This window comes from Mobula hypostoma, chromosome 5 (assembly GCF_963921235.1).
Source record: "Mobula hypostoma chromosome 5, sMobHyp1.1, whole genome shotgun sequence".
Taxonomy (NCBI): Eukaryota; Metazoa; Chordata; class Chondrichthyes; order Myliobatiformes; family Myliobatidae; genus Mobula; species Mobula hypostoma.
In genome coordinates this window covers 72,819,773-72,845,263 of record NC_086101.1, presented here as the reverse complement: position 1 = coordinate 72,845,263, position 25,491 = coordinate 72,819,773, and the positions used below count along the sequence as shown (strand labels likewise).

General features: G+C 44.1%; 1 protein-coding gene across 6 annotated transcripts in view; it reads right to left on the bottom strand.

Annotated features, from left to right (window-relative positions):
- ptpn4a (protein tyrosine phosphatase non-receptor type 4a) overlaps positions 1 to 25,491 on the bottom strand; it is a 231,415-nt gene that overhangs the window by 144,774 nt on the left and 61,150 nt on the right. The gene's annotated exons all lie outside the window — the stretch shown is intronic.

Genomic DNA, 25,491 nt, shown 5'->3' with positions numbered 1-25,491 from the left:
CCCTCCTTTCAAGTACTGTTAAGTCACAAACATGAGAAAATCTGTAGGTGCTGAAAATCCAAGCAACACCCACATAAAACATTGGAAGAACTCAGCAGGCAAGGCAGCATACAGGGAAAAGGGTAAAGAGCCAATATTTCAGGACAAGACCCTTCATCAGGACTGACTGGGAAAAAAAGATGAGAAGTCAAAGTAAGAAGGTAAGGGGAAGGAAGGAAGTAGTACATGGTGTTAGGTGACAGGTGAAGGGGGGTTGAAATATAAAGCTGGGAAGTTGATTGGTGAAAGAGATAAAGGGCTGAAGGAGGGGGAATCTAATAGGAGAGGGTAGAAGATCATGAAAAAGAAAGGAGGAGAGCACCAGAAGGAGTTGATGAGGAGGTAAGGAGTAAGACGAGAGGGGGGAAATGGGAATGGTTAAGGAGGGAGGTGGGGGAAACTACCGGAAGTTCGAGAAATTGATATTCATGCCATCATTCATGCTACCCAAATGGAACACAAAGTATTGCTCCTCCAACCTGTGTGGCTTCATCATGGTAGTACAGGAGGCCATAGACCAACATGTCGGAATGGGAATGGGGAGCAGAATTGAAATAGGTGGCAACAGGGAGATAACGCTTTTTTTGGGAGATGGAAAGTAGGTGCTTAGCGAAGAGGTCTCCCAAATTACATTGGGTCTCACCAATATATAGAGTGTCCACACTTGGAGCACTAGATACAGTAGATCAGGGGTCCCCAACAGACTCACAGGTGAGGTGTTGCCTCATCTGGAAGGACTGCCTGGAGCCCTGAATGGTAGTAAGGAAAGAGGTATAGGGGTAGGCGTGGCACTTTCTCCACTTGCAAGGATAAGTATCGGGGGGGAGGGGAGAGAAGATCAGTGGGGAGGGACTAATGGAGAAGGGAGTCACATAGAGAGCGATCCCTGCAGAAAGGGAGTGAGGTGAAAAAGATGAGCTTGGTGGTGGGATCCCATTGGAGATGGCGGAAGTTACAGAGATATATGTGCTGGATGCAGAGGCAGGTGTAGTGGTACAGAACCCTATCCCTGGTGGGGTGGCTTGAGGATGGGGTGAGGGCAGATGTAGACAAAATGGAAGAGACACAGATGAGGGCAGTACTGATGGTGAGGAAGGAAAGCCCCTTTCTTTGAAGGAGGAGGAGGAGGACCTCTCGTTAGTTCAGGAATGAAAAGCTTTGTCCTAAGAGCAGATATGGCAGAAATGGAGGAACCGAGAGAAGAAAACTGTTAAATGTGAGGGAACTCTGATTAGTGGAAGGTAATCATTTTTCCTTGTTCTTGTTTACCTAATATTTTGAGACTTCCTGGTGTTTGGAAGCCAATGTTGAGAACGCCAAGAGCTATTCCTTCTTGTCTTTAATACCACTGTTTTGTCTTGCTGATGGAACAGGGTATACCCCAGATTTGTTAACTATTTAAAAATTTCAATTTTAGACTCATGAAACATTTGCCAGTTATTTTTTTCTAAATTGCATCCTGAGATTGATGTTGACAAGGAAATGCATGTAAATGAGACAAAGAAAAATGCTTAGTACTTTCAGCTAGTAATCAGAGAACAGCTTCAGTCCAGAATTAGCTACGCAATCTGATACCAAGGTTCAAAGTAAATTTATTATCTAATTATGTATGTCACCATATACTATCCTGACATTCATTTTCATGCAGTCATTCACAGCAGAACAAGGAAAACAAGTCAAGTCACTTTTTATTGTCAGTTCGACCATAACTGCTGGCACAGTACTCAGTAAAAACGAGACAGCGTTTTTCAGGACCATGGTGCTACATGAAACAATACAAAAACTACACTGAACTACGCAAAACAACACAAAAACTATGCTAGACTACAGACCTACCCAGGACCGCATAAAGTGCACAAAACAGTGCAGGCATTACAATAAATAATAAACAAGACATTAGGCACAGTAGAGGGCAGTAGGTTGGTGTCACTCCAGGCTCTGGGTATTGAGGAGTCTGATGGCTTGAGGGAAGAAACTGTTACATAGTCTGGTCGTGAGAGCCTGAATGCTTCGGTGCCTTTTGCCAGATGGCAGGAGGGAGAAGAGTTTGTATGAGGGGTGCGTGGGGTCCTTCATAATGCTGTTTACTTGATAGATGCAGCGTGTGGTGCAAAATGTCTGTAATGGCAGGAAGAGAGACCCCGATGATCTTCTCAGCTGACCTTACTATCCGCTGCAGGGTCTTGCGATCTGAGATGGTGCAAACCAGGCAGTAATGCAGCTGCTCAGGATGCTCTCAATACAACCTCTGTAGAATGTGGTGAGCATGGGGAGTGGGAGATGGACTTTTCTCAGCCTTCCAGAAAGTTGGGCTGCTGGGCTTTCTTTGCTATGGAACTGGTGTTGAGGGACCAGGTGAGATTCTCCGCTAGGTGAACACAAGAAACGTAGTGCTCTTAACGATCTCTACGGAGTCGTCAATGTTCAGCGGTGAGTAGTCGCTCTGTGTCCTCCTGGAGTCAACAACCATCTCTTTTGTTTTGTTCACATTCAGAGACAGGTTGTTGGCTCTGAACCAGTCCGTTAGCCACTGCACCTCCTCTTTGTATACTGACTCAGCATACAGTATAATAGAATCAAAGAAAAACAATACACAAAATGCTGGAGGAGCTCAGCAGGCCAGACAGCATCTATGGAAATGAATAAATAGTTGATGCTTCAGGCCAGGATCCTTCACCAGCACTGGGACAACACAAAAGACTAACAACCAAAGTGCAAAAGACAAAATGCAAATATAAAAAAACAAATAATAATAAATAAATAATACTGACAACATGAGTTGTGGAGTCCCTGAAAGTGAGTCCATAGGTTGTGTTCAGTGATTAGTTAAGTGTTGAGGTGAGTGAAGTTATCCCCTCTGGTTCAAATGTCTGATGGTTGAGGGGTGGACACTATGACTGAACTTGCTGGTGTGGACCAAAGGCTCCCTGTACCTCCTTCCCAAAGGCAGCAGTGAGAAGAGAGCATTGCCTGGAAGTGGGGGTCTTTGATAATGGATGCTCCTTTCTTGCAGCAGTGCTCCTTGTAAATGTGCTCAATGGTGGGGAGGGCTTTGCCTGTGATGGAGTGAGCTGTGGACCTTTTGTAAGCTTTTCCATTATTGAGCATTGCTGCTTGCTTACCAGGCCATGATGCAACCAGACAGGATACTCTCCACCACACATCCAGAATTTGCCAAAGTTTTAGATGAAATGCTCAATCTGCACAAACTTCTAAAAAAAAAGTGAAGGCGCTGCCGTGCCTTTTTTTGAAAAGGCACTTACGTGCTTATAAGGTAAAATTATAATGTACTTTGACAATTCTTCATAAAACTCTGAAAATTTATTCAATAACCTGTTAGCACTGGAGAGTATAAAACTTTGAAGATGGAATGAGGAATTGGCATGGCATTGGGAAGGGGTTTAGAAAAAATACATGCTGGAAATGAGTCAATATCGTGCAGGAAGCCAACAGAGTGAAAAAGTAGACTAAACAATCACGTAGACATCGGGTCAGAAAGTGCATACATGACACAACTAAACAGCAGAGAAGTGTCCTGCTGAAGGGTCTCGGCCCGTAACGTCCATGGTACTTTTTCCTGTAGATACAGCCTGGCTTGCTGAGTTCCTCCAGCACTTTGTGTGCTTGGATTTCCAGCTTCAGCAGATTCTCTCTTGTTTGTGAGAACTGTAGACAACCTATCTGAACAGAAGATTCCAGTGGCATGGGAATGAGGCATGGCATGAGTCTGCATGTCACCCAGTCTCATTATTCCGGCAAACTTCCCCCAGCGATGACCCTACCTGCATTCTTGAGAGTCAAATTTGCTGAATCCTTCAATTTGGAAAATAGCTCTTTCAAAAATACATTTCTTAAAGGGAAATTACAGGCTGCAGATTATAGTGATTGTAAATCAGAAGTACATCTAGTAGTTTTGTGAGCTGCCCACAAAACGCTGCTGTCCGTCTGCAGTACCATCTTAAAGGGAATGAAAATCTCCAAGACGGGCTGCAATTATCGCAAGCAGTCGTTTCTTTTGCTGAGGTGGCACAAGGTTTAAAAGAGCTCTGGGCCTTTCGGGACTTTTCAGCAACCTACAATCATACAAGCTACAAGCTACACTCAGCAAAGACCAATTTTAAAAAACCTAGATGTAAGTGTGGCAGCCATTGTAAGAGTGGACAGTGTTAAGAGTAGTCAGGCTTTGGTTCAACGGATGGGCAGAACAGTCAGAGGCTTTAAGTTTCCAGTGAGTTTTGTTCTCTCCTTGTCTGCTACTGTGTAGCTAGTGTGCTGAGAATGGCCCCAGATATAGTGGTATATTTTTTGTGTGAGATGTGGAAACCCAGGTGACTCTCAGGAGAGGGAAAGGGAATAGTCAGCCAATGCAGAGCATCTCTGTGGCCATTCCCCTCAATAATAAGCTTTGGATACTGTTAGGGGAGGGGGAGAATGGGGAAACTGCACCAGGTCTCTGGCACTGAGACTGGCTTTGTGGCTGAATGGTGGTAGGGAATTCTACAGTGCGAGGAGAGAAAGGAGATTCCGTGGACGTGAAAGAGACACCCAGATGGCATGTTGCCTCCCAGGTGCCAAGGTCAGGGGTGCCTCAGATCTGATCCACAGCATTCTAAAGGTGAACAGCCAGAAGTTATGGTACATATCGGTACCAATGACCAAGTTCCTGAAGAGAGAATATAGGCAGTTAGGTAGAAAGATGAAAAGTAGGACCTCCAGAGTAGCATTCGCTGGATTCCTGCCTGTGCCACATGCCAGTGAGGCTAAGAATAGGATGCTTTGGCAGATGAATGCATGGCTGAGGAATTGGTGCAGGGTTTCAGATTCTGGATCATTGGAATCTCTTCTGGGGAAGGTATGAACTGTACAAAAAGGACGGGTTACAACTGAACCCGAGGAGGACCAATACCTTTATGGGCAGGTTTGCAAGTGCTGGTGGGGAGAGTTTAAACTAATTTGGCAAGGAGATGGGAACCAGAGCGATGGTGTAATCTGCATACCAGAAGATGCAGTATGTAGTGAAACTGTGAGGAAGGACAGGCAGATGATAAGGCAACAGTGAAAAGGGTGATGAATACAGGGCTGAAGGCATTACATTGCATGCACACAGATATAGAATAAGATAAGTGATGTAGCAGAGTTAAAGATTGGCAGGTATGATGGTATGGGCACTGAAACATGGCTGAAAGAAGATCGTAATTGGAAGCTTAACATTCAAGGATACACCTATCGAAAGGACAGGTGGATAGGCAGAGAGGATGGGGTGTCTCTAAAGGTAAAAAAAAAAGGAAATCGAATCCTTAGAAAGAGGTAACATAGGATCAGAAGATGTAGAATCCTTGCAGAGTTAAGAAAATGCAAGGATAAAAAGACCCTGATAGGAGTTATTAACAGGCCTCTGAACAGTAGCCGGGCCATAAATTACATGGGAGATAGAAAAGGCATGTAAAAAGTGAAATGTTACGATAGTCATGGGGATTTCAATATGTAAGTAGATTAGGAAAATCAGGTTTATGCTGAATCCCAGGAGAGGGAATTTGTAGAATGCCTACGAGGTGGCTTTTTTGAACAGCTTGTGGTTGAGCCCAGTAAAGGAAAGGCAATTCTGGATTGGGTGTTGTATAATGAACTAGATTTAATTAGTGAGCTTAAGATAAAAGAACCCTCAGGAAGCAATGATCATAATACGCTAGACTTCACTCTCTAATTTGAGAGGGAGGAGCTGAAGTCAACATATCAGTATTACAGTGGAGTAAAGGAAATTACAGAGGCATGGAAGAGAAGCTAGCCAAAGTTAATTGGAAGGGGTCCTAACTGGGATGATAGCAGAACAGCAATGGCTGAAATTTCTGGAGGTAATTCGGGAGTCGCAGGAAGGATGCATCCCAAAGATAAAGATCCTCCTCCTAACGGAAGGATGAGGCCATTGTGGCTGAAAAGGGAAGTCAAAGACAGCATTAAGACAAAAGAGGGCATTTAATGTAGCAAAATATAGCAGATGGCCTCTTCTGTCCACATCTTCTGGATAGATCATGAAACCATACATTTTACTTCTTTTCCATTTTATATTTTTCCTTTCCATCTCGGATATGACTCTGGAACTGTTGGAGCCTGTGATTTGCTCATTGGAGATCGTTTGGGTGTTCCAACGCTAGGCAGTCTCTGAGAGATTTCTGGGAGAGGCAGAGTGCGCAAACCTCATGGTAGGCAGACTGTGGGACAGGGCTCAAGCTGATGTTCAACTCCATTTCGCCGATTACACATAGAAACTTAGAAAATAGGTGCAGGAGTAGGCCATTCGGCCCTTCGAGCCTGCACCACCATTTATTATGATCATGGCTGATCATCCAACTCAGAACCCTGCACCAGCCTTCCCTCCATACCCCTGATCCCCGTAGCCACAAGGGCCATATCTAACTCCCTCTTAAATATAGCCAATCAACTGGCCTCAACTGTTTCCTGTGGCAGAGAATTCCACAGATTCACCACTGTGTGTGAAGAAGTTTTTCCTAATCTCAGTCCTAAAAGGCTTCCCCCTTATCCTCAAACTGTGACCCCTCGTTCTGGACTTCCCCAACTTCAGGAACAATCTTCCTGCATCTAGCCTGTCCAATCCCTTTAGGATTTTACACGTTTCAATCAGATCCCCCCTCAATCTTCTAAATTCCAACAAGTACAAGCCTAGTTCATCCAGTCTTTCTTCATATGAAAGTCCTGCTATCCCAGGAATCAATCTGGTGAACCTTCTTTGTACTCCCTCTATGGCAAGGATGTCTTTCCTCAGATTAGGGGACCAAAACTGCACACAATACTCCAGGTGTGGTCTCACCAAGGCCTTGTACAATTGCAGTAGTACCTCCCTGCTCCTGTACTCGAATCCTCTCGCTATAAATGCCAGCATACCATTCGCCTTTTTCACCGCCTGCTGTACCTGCATGCCCACTTTCAATGACTGGTGTATAATGACACCCAGGACTCGTTGCACCTCCCCTTTTCCTAATCAGCCACCATTCAGATAATAATCTGTTTTCCTATTTTTGCCACCAAAGTGGATAACTTCACATTTATCCACATTAAATTGCATCTGCCATGAATTTGCCCACTCACCCAACCTATCCAAGTCACCCTGCATCCTCCTCACAGCTAACACTGCCGCCCAGCTTCTTGTCATCCGCAAACTTGGAGATGCTGCATTTAATTCCCTCATCCAAGTCATTAATATATATTGTAAACAACTGGGGTCCCAGCACTGAGCCTTGTGGTACCCCACTAGTCAATGCTGCCATTCTGAAAAGATCCCGTTTATTCCCACTCTTTGCTTCCTGTCTGCTAACCAATTCTCCACCCACACCAATACCTTATCCCCAATACCGTGTGCTTTAAGTTTGCACACTAATCTCCTGTGTGGGACCTTGTCAAAAGTCTTTTGAAAATCCAAATATACCACATCCACTGGTTCTCCCCTATCCACTCTACAAGTTACATCCTCAAAAAATTCTATGAGATTCGTCAGACATGATTTTCCTTTCACAAATCCATGCTGACTTTGTCCGATGATTTCACCGCTTTCCAAATGTGCTGTTATCACATCTTTGATAACTGACTCCAGCAGTTTCCCCACCACCGACGCTAAGCTAACCGGTCTATAATTCCCCAGTTTCTCTCTCCCTCCTTTTTTAAAAAAGTGGGGTTACATTAGCCACCCTCCAATCCTCAGGAACTAGTCCAGAATCTAACGAGTTTTGAAAAATTATCACTAATGCATCCACCATTTCTTGGGCTACTTCCTTAAGCACTCTGGGATGCAGACCATCTGGCCCTGGGGATTTATCTGCCTTTAATCTCTTCAATTTACCTAACACCACTTCCCTACTAACATGTATTTCGCTCAGTTCCTCCATCTCACTGGACCCTCTGTCCCTTACTATTTCTGGAAGATTATTTATGTCCTCCTTAGTGAAGACAGAACCAAAGTAATTATTCAATTGGTCTGTCATGTCCTTGCTCCCCATAATCAATTCACCTGTTTCTGTCTGTAGGGGACCTACATTTGTCTTTACCAGTCTTTTCCTTTTTACATATCTATAAAAGCTTTTACAGTCAGTTTTTATGTTCCCTGCCAGTTTTCTCTCAATCTTTCTTCCCCTTCCTAATTAAGCCCTTTGTCCTCCTCTGCTGAACTCTGAATTTCTCCCAGTCCTCAGGTGAGCCTCTTTTTCTGGCTAATTTGTATGCTTCTTCTTTGGAATTGATATTATTCTTAATTTCTCCTGTCAGCCACGGGTGCACTACCTTCCTTGATTTATTCTTTTGCCAAACTGGGATGAACAATTGTTGTAGTTCATCCATGCAACCTTTAAATGCTTGCCATTGCATATCCACCGTCAATCCTTTAAGTGTCATTTGCCAGTCTATCTCAGCTAATTCACGTCTCATACCTTCAAAGTTACCCTTCTTTAAGTTCAGAACCTTTGTTTCTGAATTAACTATGTCATTCTCCATCTTAATGAAGAATTCTACCATATTATGGTCACTCTTACCCAAGGGGCTTCTCACAACAAGATCGCTAATTAACCCTTCCTCATTGCTCAAAACCCAGTCTAGAATAGCCTGCTGTCCAGTTGGTTCCTCAACATGTTGGTTCAAAAAACCATCCCGCATACATTCCAAGAAATCCTCTTCCTCAGCACCTTTACCAACTTGGTTCACCCAATCTACATGTAGATTGAAGTCACCCACTATAACTGCTGTTCCTTTATTGCACAAGCGACAAGGGAGATTCAAACATCAAGGCAAGTGTGGAGTGTGAGAACCTGCAACTTTGCCTAGAGAGTGGTGTCCAGGTTTTCTGTATTTTGGACGTGGACTTGGACTATAGACCTTTTTTCCCAGTCTTATTTTTTATATTCTGTGTTTTTTGACCAAACTTTCTTCTTGCTTTTTTTTAATGCAGGGAGGGGATTTGGGGGTTGATGTGCCTGTTTCATTTTTGTTTGTTTTTTCTGTGCGGGGGAGGGGGGATTTGGGGGTTGATCATGCTCCCTTTCTTTTCTTTCTTGATTTCACGGTTACCCAGAGAAAAAGAATTTCAGAGTTCTATAAACGCAAACACGAGGAATTCTGCAGATGCTGGAAATTCAAGCAACACACAAAGTTGCTGGTGAACGCAGCAGGCCAGGCAGCATCTCTAGGAAGAGGTACAGTTGACGTTTCGGGCCGAGACCCTTTGTCAGGACTAACTGAAGGAACAGCTAGTAAGAGATTTGAAAGTGGGAGGGAGAGGGCGAGATCCAAAATGATCAAAATGTGGTCGAAAAGTTGAAGAGCCGAAGAAATTACAGATGGGGAGCAGTGAAAGATGGTTTCACTGAACTCCCAAAGAGAAGATTTAAACTTCTTCAGTGTAGGCATCACCGGAACAGGCTTTGCAGTAGTGAATTTAAAAACGCAAACACGAGGAATTCTGCAGATGTTAGAGACGCTGCCTGGCCTGCTGCGTTCACCAGCAACTTTGATGTGTGTTGCTTGAATTTCCAGCATCTGCAGAATTCGTGTTTGCGTTTTTAAATTCACTACTGCGAAGCCTCTTCTGGTGATGCCTACACTGAAGAAGTTTAAATCTTCTCTTCACAAAATAATCTGCAGATGCTGGGATCAAAACAACACTCACAGCACACTGGAGGAACTCAGCAGGTCAGGCGGCATCAGTGGAAACGATGAGTCAACGTTTCGGGCCGGAACCCTTTGTTAGGACTGAAGAAATGAGGGGAAAGTATTTGAAGAATGCTTGTAGTTTCAGTTGAAAAACCAGTAATTTGAAAGACAAAGGGGTGGGGGAGGGGAAGCAGGGACATCATAGGCAGGAAAACAATGGGTAGTAGGAGGAGGAGGCGGAACCATGAGGGAGGTGATAGGCAGCTGGGGGAGGGGGCAGAGTGACATAGGGATAGAGGAAGGGAGGGGGATGGAATTGCCAGAAGTTGGCGAATTCTGTGTTCATACCAAGAGGCTGCAGACTACCTAGATGGTATACGAGGTGTTGCTCCTCCAACCTGAGTTTAGCCTCATGTGCCATGATGAGGCTAAACCCAGGTTGGAGGAGCAACACCTCATATACCGTCTAGGTAGTCTCCAGTCCCTTGGTATGAACGTAGAATTCGCCAACTTCTGGTAATTCCATCACCCTCCCTTCCTCTATCCCTATGTCACTCTGCCCCTTCCCCGAGCTGCCTATCACCTCCCTCATGGTTCCGCCTCCTCCTCCTACGACCCATTGTTTTCCTGCCTATGACGTCCCTGCTTCCCCTGCCCCACCCCTTTGTCTTTCAAATTACTGGTTTTTCAAATGAAACTACAAGCATTCTTCAAAAGCTTCCCCCTCCTTATTTCTTCAGTCCTGACGAAGGGTGTCCTGGACACATCATATAAATGTCGACTCATAGTTTCCACTGATGCTGCCTGACCTGCTGAGTTCCTCCAGCATGCTGTGAGTGTTGCCTAAATCTTCTCTTCGACGGGAGTTCAGTGAAACCATCTCTCACTGTTCCCCACCTGTAATTTCTTCGGCTCTTCAACTTTTTGACCACACTTTGATCATTTTGGATCTTCCCCTCCCCCTCTCAAATCTCTTACTAGCTCTTCCTTCAGTTAATCCTGACGAAGGGTCTTGGCCCGAAAAGTCGACTATACCTCTTCCTAGAGATGCTGCCTGGCCTGCTGCGTTCACCAGCAACTTTGATGTGTGCTGCTTGAATTTCCAGCATCTGCAGAATTCCTCGTGTTTGCATTTTTAAATTCACTACTGCGAAGCCTCTTCCAGTGATGCCTACACTGAAGAAGTTTAAATCTTCTCTTCGACGGGAGTTCAGTGAAACCATCTCTCACTGCTCCCCATCTGTAATTTCTTCAGCTCTTCAACTTTTTGACCACATTTTGGATCTCCCCCTCCCACTTTCAAATCTCTTACTAGCTCTTCCTTCAGTTAGTCCTGACAAAGGGTCTCGGCCCGAAATGTCCACTGTACCTCTTCCTAGAGATGCTGTCTGGCCTGCTGCGTTCACCAGCAACTTTGATGTGTGTTGTTCAGAGTTCTATAGTTTGATAACAAATGAACCTTTTAAATTAGTGGGAAGTTTGAGGATTGAACTTTTAGAAACGAACAGAAGGCAACAAAAAGAAAAGGCCACAATGAGAGAATAGATGAAATATGAAGGTAAGCTGGTAATAATATAACAGAGGATATAAAAAGGTTTTTCAGCTACATAAAGAATAAAACAGAGGTGAGAGTGGATATCAGACCACTGGTGAGGTAGTAATGGTGACAAAGAAATAGAAAACAAACTTCGTAAGTATTTTGCATCAGTCTTCACTGTGGAAAACACCAGCATGTCAGAAATGTGAGAAGGTCAGGGGGCAGAAGTGAGTGTAATTGCTATTACTAAGGAGGAAGTCCATACAAAGATGTATACATCAGAATGTTCTTTATCGACTACAGCTCAACATTTAAATACCATCGTTGCCTCAAAACTAATCAGTAAACTAAGACCTGGGCCTCATGCAATTAAATCTTGGATTTCCTCACTTGCAGACCCCAGTCAGTTCAGATTGGAAAAAAAATCTCCTCCACAATCTCCATCAATACAGGTGAAGCACAGGGATGTGTGTTTAACCCCCTGCTCTATTCGTTTTACACCGATGACTGGGTGGCTAAGCACAGCTGCAACGCCATACTCAAGTTCGCTGATAACACCACTGTTGTGGGCCGTATCAAAGGTAGTGATGAATCACCATACAGGAAGGAGACTGAAACTTTGGCTGGGTGGTGTAATAACAACAACCTCCCAACTCAATGCCAGCAAGACCAAGAAACTTCGTAGACTTCAGGAGAGGGAAACAAAAGGTCCATGAGCCAGGACTTATTGGAGGATCAGAGGTGGAGAGGGTCAGTAACTTTAAATTCCTAAGTGTCACTATCTCAGAGGACCTGTCCTGGACACATCATATAAATGTAATTGCAAAGAAAGCACAACAGCACCTCTACTGCCTTAGGAGTCTGCGGAGATTTGAATGCCTTCAAAGAACTTCACGAACTTCTACAGGCGGAAAGTGTATTGACTGCTGCATTATGGCCTGGTATGGGAACACCAAGGCTTTTGAGCAGAGAATCCTACAAAAGGTAGTGGATTCGGCACAGTACATCACAGGTAAAGCCCTCCCAACCATTGAGCACATCCACATCAAATGTTGCCATAGAAATGCAGTATCCAAAGATCCTCACCACCCAGGCCATGCTCTTTTCTCACTGCTACCATCAGGTAGAAGGTACAAGAGCCTCAGGACTTGCACCAGCAGGTTCCAGAACAGTTACTGCTCCTCAACCATCAGGATCTTGAACAAAAGAGGGTAATTACACTCAATTCTTTGCTGGTGTTACCACAACTGATGATCTTTAAAAATCTTGTTACTTCATACTCTTTATTTATTGCTATTTAAATATAGTTTATTGCTCACTGGCTCAATTTAAGTTACTGTCCTATAGATTTGCTAAGTATGCCCACAGGAAAAAGAACTCCCGCGTAGTATGTGGTGACATGAACGTACTCCGATAATAAATTTTACTTTGAACTTGGGAAGCTGACAGGTATGATGGCAGACAAGTCATCTGGACCAGGCAGACTACACCCCAGGGTTCTGAAACAGGAGGCTGAATAGATTGTGGAGGCATTAGGAATGATCTTTCAAGAATCACTAGATTCTGGAATGTTTCCGGAGGACTGGAAAACTGTAAGTGTCACTCCATTCTTTGAGGAAGGGAGGCAGAAGAAAGGAAATTATAGGGCAGTTAGACTGACTTCAGTAGTTGGGAAGATGTTAACAGCCTATTATCATGGATGAGGTTTCGAGGTACTTGGAGGGACATGACAAAATAGGCCAAAGTCAGCAGGATTTCCTGAAGGGAAAACGTTGCCTGAGAAACCTGTTGGAATCCTTTGAGGAAATAACAAGCAGAATAGACAAAGGAGGGTCAATGGAGGTTGTTCACTTGGATTTTCAGAAGGCCTTTAACATGAGGCTGCTTAACAAGATGAGTGTCCATGATATTACAGGAACGTTACAAGCATGGATAGAAGATTGGCTGACTGGCAGGAGGCAAAGAACAGTCAGAGACTGTTGTTCCACAGGGGTTGTTGTTGAAACCATTTCTTTTCATGTTATATGTCAATGATTTTGATGATGAAATTTATGGATTTTTGACTATGTTTGCAAACAATATGAAGATAGGTTGAAGGGCAGGACCTGTTAAGGAACAGTCAGTGTTAAGGAAGCAGGGAGTCTGCAGAAGAACTTGGACAGATTGGGAGAATGGGAAAAGAAGTGACAGATGGAATATAGTGCAGGGAAATGCATGGTCATGCACTTTGGTAGAAGGAATAAAGGAGTACACTATTTTCTAAATGGTGAGAAAATCCAAGAATCAGAAGTGCAAAGGAACGAAGTGCAAAGCAGTCCTTGTGCAGGATTCCCTAAAGGTTAATTTGCAGGTTGAGTTGGTGGTAAGGAAGGTAAATACAATGTTAGCATTCATTTCAAGAGGACTAGAATATAAAAGCAAGAATGTGTTGCTGAGGCTTTAGAGGGCATTGGTCAGACCACAGTTTTATGAGCATGATCTAAGAAACGTGCTGGCATTGGAGAGGCTCCAGAGGTTCACAAGTATGATTCAGGAACAAAAGGGTTATTTCATGAGGAGCACTTGATGGCTCTGGGACTGAACCTGTTGGATTTGGAAGAATGTGGGTGGATTTCATTGAAACCTATTGAATAATGGAAGGCCTAGATAGAGTGGATATGGAGAAGATGTTTCCTAAAGTGGGAGAGCCCAGAACCAGATAGAGGGACACTCATTTAGACCAGAGATGAGGAGTAATTTCTTTAGACAGATGGTAGTCAATCTGTAGAATTCACTGCCACAGATGAATATGGAGGCCAAGACTTTGGGCATATTTAAAGTGGAGTTTGATAGGTTCCTGATTAGTCCAGATGTCAAAGGTTATGGAGAGAAGGCAGGTGAATGGGGTTGAGAGGGGTATTAAATCATGGACTGATGGAGCAGACTTGGAAGGACAAATAGCCTAATTCTGCTCCTGTGTTTTGTAATCCTACAACTTTATGATACAATTTTATAAAATATTTGCTAGGCCACAACTGGGAGATGGGAGTACAGTTGTGGTCACCACAGGGAATAAGTATGATCACTGGAGGGGATACAGAGGAGAATTATCAGAATGTTGTCTAGGCTGGAGCACTTTACTAATGAAGGATCCAACAGGCTGAGGTTGTTTTCCTTCGAGTGCAGACAACAAAGGGAGAACCTGAAAGAGGTACACAAAATCATGGAGGGGAAAATGGTAAGTGGTAGGTTTTATGAAATATTTCCCCCTTGCAGAATTGTCTGCAAAGAGAGGGTACTGGTTTACAGTAAAGAATAATGGGTTTAGAGTGGAGCTGAGGAAGGTGGAATCTGGAATATGTTAGCCAACGGTGGGGGCAAAAATCCCCAAATCTGCAAATGGGATTAGTGTACCTCTGTCCTTTCTCAGCACTGATATACACAGTAGACAGAAGGGCCTGTTTTACTACTGCCCAGCTGCCTTTCTTTCCACCTTCAAGTGGCCTCCTACTCAAAAATAGAATTTCAAATCGTGAGTGCAAAGGCTGCAATGTAATTCATGTGAAGCAATCTTTTACTTCATCTAAGTCAACAAACCCAACGAAAGAATGAACAGTAATAAACAGTGAAAATGCCTTGTTGGACAAGGGTATGAATATTTGCATACAATCCACCACAGAACTGCTGCCAGCAAGACATACAGCATGGCGCAGACCCTTTCACCCTTGGAGCCACGCCACACAGCTTCTGGCAAACCCGATAAACCCCATCCTAATCAACGTACAATTTACAGTCACCAATTAACGTAGCCGGTATGCCTTGGGACTGTGGGAGTAAACCAGCGCAGCCGCAGAAAACGCACACATTCCACGGGAAGAATGTACAGACAGTCCATGCAGAACAGCACTGGAATTGAACTCCAAAATCTGGAAACCCCCAAGCACCTCAGTTTTTATATTTTCACTTCATTGAGAAAATAGACAACATTTTCATTTCTTCTACCAAGTGCATGACCATACACTTTCCTGACAATGCATTCCATCTGCCATTATTTTTGCCCATTTTCCTAATCTGTCTAAGTCCTCACTAGCACGAGCCATGGGTAGCAATCCAGAGATCACAGCCCTGGAGGTCCTGCCCTTTAACTTTGCACCTAACTCCCTGAACATTCTATGCAGAACCTCGTCACTCATCTTACCCATGTCATTGGTACCTACATGGACTACGACTTCTAGCTGTTCACCCTCCCACTTAAGAATGCTGAGGACTCAATCTGAGATGCATCATACCCTGGCACCTGGGACGCAACATACTATCCAGGAATCTCGTTCTCAACCACAGAACCGCCTATCCATTCCCTTAATTAACGAATCCCCAAACACCACAGCATGCCTCGTCTCCCCCTTTCCCTCTGAGTCACAGAGGCAGACAAGTGCCAGTGATCTGACCACTGTGACTTCCCTCTGTTAGGTCAACTCCTCCCAACAGTATCCAAACTGATATACCTGTTGTTGAGGGGGATGATCATAGGGATATGTTTCTCTATATGTCCTATCTATCATCCCTTCAGCCTCCTGCGTGATCCAGAGTTCCAGTTCCAGCTCCAGCTTCTTGAACACAGATTATTAGAAGCTGCAGCTGAATGCATTTCTCGCAGTTGTAGTCATCACTCTTTGCACACCCGGCAAGAAGAGCATTCAAATATCCTGCCTGGCATCTCTACTGTCCTAGCTGAGCAGAGATTAAGGAGAAGGGAAAAAACAACCTGGAGCCTTTTTTTCGCTTTCTCTGACTGAAGCCTCTCTTCATTGTTTTTAAGTGTACAGGTGCCATTGTACAAACGTTCCAGTTCTTTTCCCCTATACCTAAATACTGTATAAAGAGCTTTGGAAAAATAAGAGCCAAAGCTATGCCCATCTTTACTTTCCTCAAGAGCTTGTGATATATTTTTTTCTGGGTGTGGCAATCTAAGTACAAGACTCATTCAGCACAGAAACAGGCTCTCTGCCGAACTGGTCCACACAACCAAAGTTACACATCCAAGTTTGTCCCAACTGCCCATATTTAATACATTTTCCTCTAAATATTTCCTATCCACACATCTGTACATTCATTGTGAATATTGTTAATGTACCTGCCTTAACATTTCTGCTGGCAGTTCATTCCACATACGGAACACCCTCCAGGCGAAAATGTTGTCCCTTAAGTTCCTGTCAGAAGCAGGTCATTGGGTGACAGTCAGAGGGGGGAAAGCGAAGGTGAGCAGACAGGTAGTGCAGAGCACCCCTGTAGCCATTCCCCTGAATAATAACTTTACCGTCCTGGATACTGTTGGCAGGGACGACTGACCAGGTGTGAGCCACGGTGGCAGGGCCTCCAGCACTGAGTCAGACCCTGTGGTGCAGAAGCGTGGGATGGAAAAGAGGAGAGCTGTTGTCATTGGAGACTCTATAGTCAAGGGAGCAGACAGGAGATTTTGTGGACGTGAGAAGGACACACGCATGGTTTGCTGCCTCCCGGGTGCCAGGGTCCGGGATGTCTCTGACCGGGTGCACGACATCCTGGTACGAGAGGGAAAGCAACCAGAAGTTGTGATACATGTTGGGACCAACGACATAGGCAGGAAGAGGGATGAGGTCCTGAAGTGTGAGTTTCAGGAACTAGGCAGAAGGCTGAAGAACAGGACCTCAAGGGTGGCGTTCTCAGGATTTCTGCCAGTGCTACATGACAGTGGTGGTAAGAATTGGAGGAGATGGCAGTTGAATGCGTGGCTGAGGAGTTGGTGCAGGGAGCAGGGTTTTAGATTTTTGGATCATTGGGATCTCTTCTGGGGAAGGTGGAACCTGTACAGATTGGATGGGTTGCACCTGAACTCGAGGGGGAGCAATATCCTTGCAGGTAGGTTCGCTGGCATGGTTCGGGAGGGTTTAAACTAATTTGCAAGGTGGATGGGACCCAGAGCGATAGAGCAGTGAAAGAAGTGCATGGAGTAAAGCCAGATCTAACACATAGAGAGGCTTTGAGGAAAGAGAAGTAGAATAAACGGTGTAAAGACAGTAAGGTAGAAGGGCTGAAATGTGTGTACCTCAATGCAAGAAGCATCAGGAACAAAGGTGATGAACTGACAGCTTGGATACATACATGGAATTATGATGCAGTGGCCATTATAGAGATTTGGCTGGCACCAGGGCAGAAATAGATTTTCAATATTCCTAGATTTCAATGCTTTAAAAGGGATAGAGAGGGCGGAAAAAGGGGAGGAGGGGTGGCATTACTGGTAAGGGATACTATTACAGCTACAGAAAGGGTAGGTAATGTAGCAGGATCCTCTTTTGAGTTAGTATGGGTGGAAGTCAGGAACAGGAGGGGAGCAGTTACTCTATTGGGAGTATTCTATAGGCCCTCTGGTAGCAGCAGAGACACAGAGGAGCAGATTGGGAGGCAGATTTTGGAAAGGTGTAAAAATAACAGGGTTGTTATCATGGGTGACTTTAACTTCCCTAATATTGATTGGCACCTGATTAGTTCCAAGGCTTTAGATGGGGCAGAGTTTGTTAAGTGTGTCCAGGACGGATTCCTGTCACAGTATGTGGACAGGCCAACTGGGGGAATGCCATACTAGATCTAGTACTAGGTAATGAACCGGGTCAGGTCACAGATCTCTCAGTGGGTGAGCATTTGGGGGACAGTGACCACCACTCCCTGGCCTTTAGCACTATCATTGAAAAGGACAGAATCAGAGAGGACAGGAAAATTTTTAATTGGGAAAGGGCAAATTATGAGGCTATAAGGCTAGAACTTGCGGGTGTGAATTGGGATGATGTTTTTGCAGGGAAATGTACAATGGACATGTGGTCGATGTTTAGAGATCTCTTGCAGGATGTTAGGGATAAATTTGTCCCGATGTGGAAGATAAAGAATGGTAGGGTGAAGGAACCATGGGTGACAAGTGAGGTGGAAAATCTAGTCAGGTGGAAGAAGGCAGCATACATGAGGTTTAGGAAGCAGGGATCAGATGGGTCTATTGAGGAATATAGGGAAGCAAGAAAGGAGCTTAAGAAGGGGCTGAGAAGAGCAAGAAGGAGGCATGAGAAGGCCTTGGCGAGTAGGGTAAAGGAAAACCCCAAGGCATTCTTCAATTACATGAAGGAAAAAAGGATGACAGGAGTGAAGGTAGGACTGATTAGAGATAAAGGTGGGAAGATGTGCCTGGAGGCTGTGGAAGTGAGCGAGGTCCTCAATGAATATTTCTCTTCAGCATTCACCAATGAGAGGGAACTTGATGATGGTGAGGACAATATGAGTGAGGTTGATGTTCTGGAGCATGTTGATATTAAGGGACAGGAGGTGTTGGAGTTGTTAAAATACATTAGGATGGATAAGTCCCTTGGGCCTGATGGAATATTCTCCAGGCTGCTCCATCAGGCGAGGGAAGAGATTGCTGAGCCTCTGGCTAGGATCTTTATGTTCTCGTTGTCCACGGGAATGGTACCGAAGGAATGGAGGGAGGCGAATGTTGTCCCCTTGTTCAAAAAAGGTAGTAGGGATAGTCCGGGTAATTATAGACCAGTGAGCCTTACGTCTGTGGTGGGAAAGCTGTTGGAAAAGATTCTTAGAGATAGGATCTCTGGGCATTTAGAGAATCATGGTCTGATCAGGGACAGTCAGCAAGGCTTTGTGAAGGGCAGGTCGTGTCTAACAAGCCTGATAGAGTTCTTTGAGGTGGTGACCAGGCACATAGATGAGGGTAGTGCAGTGGATGTGATCTAGCTGGACTTTAGTAAGGCATTTGACAAGGTTCCACACGGTAGGCTTATTCAGAAAGTCAGAAGGCATGGGATCCAGGGAAGTTTGGCCAGGTGGATTCAGAATTGGCTTGCCTGCAGAAGGCAGAGGGTCGTGGTGGAGGGAGTACATTCAGATTGGAGGATTGTGACTAGTGGTGTCCCACAAGGATCTGTTCTGGGACCTCCACTTTTCCTGATTTTTAGTGATTTTTATTAACGATCTGGATGTGGGGGTAGAAGGGTAGGTTGGCAAGTTTGCAGACGACACAAGGGTTGGTGGTGTTGTAGATAGTGTAGAGGATTGTCAAAGATTGCAGAGAGACATTGATAGGATGCAGAAGTGGGCTGGGAAGTGGCAGATGGAGTTCAACCCGGATAAGTGTGAGGTGGTACACTTTGGAAGGACAAACTCCAAGGCAGAGTACAAAGTAAATGGCAGGATACTTGGTAGTGTGGAGGAGCAGAGGGAACTGGGGGTACATGTCCACAGATCCCTGAAAGTTGCCTCACAGGTGGATAGGGTAGTTAAGAAAGCTTAAGGAGTGTTAGCTTTCATAAGTCGAGGGATAGAGTTTAAGAGTCGCGATGTAATGATACAGCTCTATAAAACTCTGGTTAGGCCACACTTGAAGTACTGTGTCCAGTTCTGGTCGCCTCACTATAGGAAGGATGTGGAAGCATTGGAAAGGGTACAGAGGAGATTTACCAGGATGCTGCCTGGTTTAGAGAGTATGCATTATGATCAGAGATTAAGGGAGCTAAGGCTTTACTCTTTGGAGAGAAGGAGGCTGAGAGGAGACATGATAGAGGTATACAAGATAATAAGAGGAATAGATAGAGTGGACAGCCCAGGGCTCTTCCCCAGGGCACCACTGCTCAATACAAGAGGACATGGCTTTAAGGTAGGGGGTGGGAAGTTCAAGGGGGATATTAGAGGAAGGTTTTTTACTCAGAGAGTGGTTGGTGTGTGGAATGCACTGCCCGAGTCAGTGGTGGAGGCAGGTACACTAGTGAAGTTTAAGAGACTACTAGACAGGTATATGGAGGAATTTAAGGTGGGGGCTTATATGGGAGGCAGGGTTTGAGGGTCGGCACAACATTGTGGGCCGAAGGACCTGTACTGTGCTGTACTCTTCTATTTACTATTTAAATCTCTCCCCTCTCACCTACATCCCAAGTTCCTGATTCTGCAAACTTGACAAAAATAAGCTATGCATTTACCCTACCTATGGCCCCTAATAGTTCTATACGCTGCGCATTCTCCTACGTTCAAATGAATACAGTTCCAATCTCTCCACAACTCATAAAATAATCTTCAGATACTGGGGTCCAAGCAACATTCACAACACGCTGGAGGAACTCAGGAGGTTGGGCAGCATCCGTGGAAAAGATCGGTCAACGTTTTGGGCCAGAACCTTTGTCAGGACTGTAGAGGGATCCACTACAGTCCCGACAAAGGGTTCCGGCCCAAAACGTCAACCGATCTTTTCCACGGATGCTGCTCGACCTGCTGAGTTCCTCCAGCATGTTGTGAACACCCACACATTTCTTCTCTGCACTCTTTCAAGCTCAGCGGCATCTTTCCTATAATAGGATAACGAGAAATGAACACAATGTTTCAAATGTGATCCCACTAACATCTTGTATAACTGAAACATAACATCCCAATGTCGACACTCAATGCAACAGGCACAAAACCCGAGGAATTCAAATGAACAGAATGGAAATGAATGAACAGTCAATGTTTCAGGCCAAGACCCTTCCCACAAACACAAGAAAAACCGCAAATGCTGGAATCAACACACACACACACACACACAAAATGCTGGAGGAACTCAGCAGGTCAGACAGCATTGATGGAAAACAGTAAACAGCCGACATTTCGTGCCAAAACCCTTTATCAGGACTGGAAAAAAAGACGAGAATTCAGAGTAAGAAACTGGGGGTTGGGGTGGAAGGTGACAGGTGAAATCCAGAGAGCGGGAGGGGTGAAGTAAAGTTGGAAAGTTGATTCGTGAAAGAGATAAAGGGCTAGAGATGGGAGAATCTGTAAGGAGAGGGTGGAAAACCATGGAAGAAAGGGGTAGTACCAGAGGGAAGTGATGGGCAGGTAAGGAAATAAGGTGAGAGTGGGAAATGGGAAAAATGGGAATGGTGAATGAAGGAATAGGGGGAGGTGCAATTACCATAAGTTTGAGAAATCGATGATGGGTGAAACCAGGTAGGTGGGAAAGGTAATGGGCTGGAAAGGAAGGAATCTGATGGGAGAGGAGAATGGACCACAGGAGAAAGGAAAGAATGTGGGAACCCTGGAGGAGGCAATACACAGGTGAGAAGAGGTAGGAGGCCAGAGTGGGGGATAGAAGAGGGGCGGGGGAGGGTTTTTTTAAAACTGGAAGGAGAAATCAATATTCCATCCCTCAGACTGGAGGCTACCCAGGCGGAATATAAGGTGCTGCTCCTCCACCCTGAGGGTGGTCTCATCTCCTCATCAAGAGTAGGCCATAGATTGACATGTTGGAATGGGAATGGGAATCTGAATTAAAATGTTTGGCCACTGGGAATTTCCGCTTTTGGTAGATGGAGTGGAGGTACTTGATGAAGCAGTCCCCTCATATATGACAGGTCTCACCAATGTAGAGGAGGCCATATCAGGAGCACCAGACACAACAGCTGGAGCCAACAGATGAATGGGCAAGTGTAGCACTTAGGCCACCTGCAGGGGTAAGTGCCTGGAGGAAGATTAGTGGGGAGGGACGAATGGACAAGGGAATCGCAGAGGGAGCAAAGTGGGGAGGGGGGGTGGAAGAGAAGGTGGAGGCGTTTAGTAGTAAGAATGCCCTGACTATTGAAAACCAGCATGACTATTAGCTTTCTTCACCAACTCATCTACCAGTGACACCCTTTTTAGGAAATTAAGTACATGTACATCCATGTCCCTGTAATACAACAGTTCTAAAATTTTTAGTTTTTCCATACCTCCCCATGATGTGGAGGGTAACCACTGATGGTAATTACAGATTAATTCCATTCCCCAAATTATTTCCATGTTACATTTTTCTCTGAAATACTTGATTCTCTGACCTACATTTGACGCAATTTACAACAGTAAACTATGCCTGCGGGCTGGCAGAAGAAACTGAAAAACCTCAGGGGAAACCCTCATGGTCACAAGGAGAATGTGCAAATATTACACAGACAGCACTGGGGAAGCCCAACTCAAACAGAGGTTGCTGAATTTGTGGGACAGCTGCACCAGTATGCTATCCATCTTCCAGAACTATTTAATACCTTATATTCTGATACTACACTTCACACCTAAAATTACGACTCCTCTTTTTAACTTTTATTCTTTCCACTTGTCACCATCTATATTATCCTCCTCTGCCACAAGAATTCCTTATTTCCAATTTTTTTTTCAATTTTATTGAGATAGGAGCTTTGTCTTTAAGAATGGCATCCACTTTATTGCAGCCCTGTCAGAAGGGACTAATTCTACTCCCATTTCCTTGGCTTCTGGGTTAATCTTTGTTTCTGCACTTGTCCCACATTCACATTTCATTATCAACCTTTTGTTATTTCTCTTCCCCCTTTTGCAGCTTTTCATTTGTCCTTTCTCTAACCTTTTCACCATTATCGCTAATCTCTCTCCTTTTATGAAAGGTCACAGATCCGAAACATGGTCCGTTTGTTTCTCTCTGGGGATCTTGCCTGACCAGAGCATTGTGTTCAGGACGAGAATAATGGTACATTTACACCAGCCAGTTAAAGACTCTCCTTTCTTGATACTTATCCAAATAATGTTTCTTTTCTCATTTCAAAACATTGATTTCTTACAGGGAGACAGCTCCACTAATCTTGTATTTACAGGTTATGTTCAATCTTGAGCAAGAAATTCAAGTATGGGCACATCACTGGTATCTTACTCAGTTTCGCTGAAGGTCTGAACAATTTGTTTTTGAAGTTGCTGTACTGTAACCTGCAATAGGAATACTGATCTATTACACCCTCCCTGATTTTAAATTAGAGAATAACCGATATAAGGAGTGTTTATACAAAGAAAGTGCTTGAAATTAAGCCCTTCCTTGTCCGAATGGCTCCACACAGAACATTAAAATTAAAGATGACAGAAAAAAAGTTTATACAGTTTGGATGTAATTGTGGTCTTCATTAACAGTGGGCCAAAAGTAATATTCAAAATACCTAAGTACTAAGAAAATGAGATGCAATTTTTTTTAATGCTACAATACTCCCTGAAAACCGATACTGAAATTTCTTTTTCCAGATGCAACAGTGGTCATTAACCACTACAAGCTTAATACTTCCAAGTTCAGTAAATCACATTTAAAACACTTGCATGAGAATGGAGTCCAAGGCATCTTACATTTTTCTTGACAGCAACCCAACAGACAAGGCAAAAAGCTCAGTTGAAAGGTTCCTTTGTGCAGAGAATAATGAATCAGAGAAAATGCAAATTATTCTTGAAGAAATGCCCTATTTGGGCTTCTTGAATAATTATCCAATTTTGTCAGAAACAATAGTGTTTAAAGACAAGAGTAACTTCTTTCCAACCCCCACCCCATGTTCCTTCCTTTATGACAACTCATCAGCAATAAGCAAAAATGTTCCCACACCTTTGTGCAAATTATGAGCCTTTTCTGACATGAGGGATAACCAATAGTATCCAATCAGTTAAAATTAATAATAGAAAAAAGCAGCAGCAATGGAAAGAGCAGTAATGTCAGAAGTGAATTTTGCAAAGTGGTGACAAAATACATTTCACATTGTTCTAGTCTTTACAATGCTTAAACAGGAAAATTTGAAAGGAAGAAAACTGTAAACCTCTTGAGGGGAGTTCAAAAGCTTAAAGTAACTTTCTTATCAGAGTACCAACATGTAAACGACTTTGATTATACTAAGTATATTTAAACATCACACTGAAGGCAAAAACCTTACTATCCGCAACCCGCCCCCCCCCCACCCGACCACAAAACCGAGTTTCTGCCATATGCAGATATAGTCCTGATGCAAGATCTCGAGCCAAAGCATTAACAATCCCTTTCCTTCCATGGAAGCTGCTCGACCACAAGTTACTCCAGTGGATGGATTGATGCTCCACATTGCAATAAATGCAGTTTTGTGTCTCCAGAAGGATAACAGGAGGATTATACAGGAAATCCTAACCATTCTTTAGTCAATACTACTCATTGCATAATAACTTCACCTGCATATATAATCTTCTAACATGCGTAATTAAATTAATTAGCTACAATTACTTTTATTGCTGAAAACTACTTTTTCAAACTTAAAAAGGAAATATTTGTCTATGTTCTCAATACTGCCACCCAACTGAAGATGGCACAGACCGCTATAGACTATATCAGCTGCCCCAACCGCCAGGCCGCAAAGCATGTGCTACCGGGCCGTGAGGAAACAATATGATTTGGCGATACGAGTCAGTTGCACTTTTCCTCATTCCCTGTCACGCACTGTTGAGCCATTATGCACGCAAGGTCATGACCCGCACGTCATCTATGTCAGCGCGGGAAGGAGATAAACTCCTTGAGCTTGCAAATGACAGCGGGCTGAAAAGTATGTTTGATGTAACATCTCTGCCAGCATTCTAGATCAAAGTCAAGGCTAAATATCCTGAGATAGCCACGAAAGCCCTGAAAACGTTGCTTCCATTTCCAACGTATCTCTGCAATGAATGCAACGAAAACTAAATTGCAGAATAGACTGGACACAAGGAACTCCCTTCGAGTATCGCTGTCTCCCATCTCACCTCGATAGGACCATCTTGTTGCAGGAAAACAAGCCCAGGGCTCCTTCAGCGATATTGGTGTGTTGCAATGATTTTACATGTTCATACGGGGAAAATATGTGTTGTGTGCTTAATATCCAAACGTTACTTAAAATGTTATGATGCTATTGACTTATAAGTAACTTATATAACCATATAACAATTACAGCACGGAAATAACAATTACAGCACGGAAACAGGCCATCTCTGCCCTTCTAGTCCGTGCCGAACGCTACTCTCACCTAGTCTCACCAACCTGCACTCAGCCCATAACCCTCCATTCCTTCAGTCATAGTCATACTTTATTGATCCCTGGGGAAACTGGTTTTCGTTACAGTTGCACTATAAATAATAAATAGTAATAGAACCATAAATAGTTAGATAGTAATATGTAAATTATGCCAGGAAATGAGTCCAGGACCAGCCTATTGGCTCAGGGTGTCTGACCCTCCAAGGGAGGAGTTGTAAAGTTTGATGGCCACAGGCAGGAATGATTTCCTATGACGCTCTGTGTTGCATCTCGGTGGAATGAGTCTCTAGCTGAATGTACTCCTGTGCCCAACCAGTACATTATGTAGTGGATGGGAGACATTGACCAAGATGGCAGGCAACTTAGACAGCATCCTCTTTTCAGACACCACCGTCAGAGAGTCCAGTTCCATCCCCACAACATCACTGGCCTTACAAATAAGTTT